Genomic DNA, 1,556 nt, shown 5'->3' with positions numbered 1-1,556 from the left:
CAACCCTACTTCTATGATTCTATGAACTTTATGAGAGGCCTTGGACATAATTTCCGATGTATCTATCTGCCAGTTTAGAGCGTGCGCATGTGTGTGTGCAGGAGGTTTAGTTTTTACATTATTTAGATTAAAGCACAAAGAGAAAAAAATAAAAGAACAACAATGGGATTGCTACAGATTGCCAAAACCTGCAGAATTTTCAAGGAACCAAAGGACCCAAACTTAAGAAATACTTAATGAACGACAATACAACTCAACTTGAATTTTCAAGACGGTTTCTAAACTACATAGCTCATTTATGACCCCCCCAAAAACAAAACAAAACAAAACAAAACAAAAACAGAGTCCAGTTGCAAGGAAAATGTCTAGGGTTTAATTTTTGATGGACGAATGATATTAACAGAGAACAGAGGAAGAACAGGTGAATCTAGATCCAATGCCCAAGACTGTTTGAAGTTACAAAGAACCAGTAACTAAGGCCATGACTTAAGATGTCTCTGCCAACAATAATGGCTATTTAAATACATTATGCTAATAAATGTCTACAGATAGACTTCTGAATTGGCAAGTTAATAGACTAAATATGCCATATTTTTACTGTATCACATTTCTACATCAACAGAATTTTGTATAAATAAGCAGAAGATTCTATTCAGGGCCACATATCAATTTCAGGCTCAAGTCTTGAGCATATTCTGTATGAAAAATTTGATGCCAGTTGCAGGGAAATACAAAGCAAAACACAGGTACAGTATGTGTTTAAAACTATTCAACACTGATTATTAGGTACTATTTTAAAAAGTTGTGAATTCATGTAAATGTGAAACGTAACCCAGGAATATGCCTATCTTCTCTGTTTTGTTTATCGTGCCAATCTTAGCATCCCCTGGGTTTTTCTTTCACTCCTTGCTCTTTTTTTTAAAAAATCATTGGCTCTTATCAAAATAATATTTTCCCTGATTTGCCAAGCCACTAACCTTTAAGTACTCATTTGGAGCACTAGACCCACTGAAGCACTCACTGGGAGCCATAGAAAGTGAGACCACTATAAAATACTATTTTTATACCCTTCCATGTTACTTTTTCTTCTGAGCTTTCCTGTGTCATTCTCTGATGCAAGTCTTCAGCTGGTGTGAAGTGGCCCACAGTCTTCGTGACTTCAGGTGGCCTATAACAATACACATAACCTGGAGATTTGCCCTTCCACTTCTGTCTTAGACAATAAGCTGAGACTAGAGGTGCACAGATACATTGGTCCAGCAACAATATAAAGAAAATTGATCATATAAGAAATCAGCCTGATGTGACTGATGATTTGGCCGATAAATGCCTGTGTGTGTGCAGCCGCAGCACAGCATGCAGGTAGTGAGGAGCACAGCCTGGCAGCTGGTAAGTCTGGTGTTGTGGAAGGGGAGGAGAGATGAAGAGGGCGTGGGGGGGGGCAGATCAAGGCCCCCACCATGAGGGAGGAAGTGGGGCTGGAGCAAATGCTGCCCAGCCAGGGTGGGACAGGGATGGGATGGAACTGCAGCTTGTCTGGGGGTCATGGGGAGGGC

At 40.2% G+C, this 1,556-nt stretch overlaps 1 protein-coding gene across 3 annotated transcripts in view; it reads right to left on the bottom strand.

Annotated features, from left to right (window-relative positions):
* Positions 1-1,556, bottom strand: part of FAM110B (family with sequence similarity 110 member B) — a 184,638-nt gene that overhangs the window by 54,288 nt on the left and 128,794 nt on the right. The gene's annotated exons all lie outside the window — the stretch shown is intronic.

This window comes from Gavialis gangeticus, unplaced genomic scaffold (genome assembly GCF_001723915.1).
Source record: "Gavialis gangeticus isolate Ggan-Ray unplaced genomic scaffold, GavGan_comp1, whole genome shotgun sequence".
Classification (NCBI taxonomy): Eukaryota; Metazoa; Chordata; order Crocodylia; family Gavialidae; genus Gavialis; species Gavialis gangeticus.
Note: the sequence above shows the minus strand (reverse complement) of the source record. Positions and strands in the feature narration are given on the sequence as shown.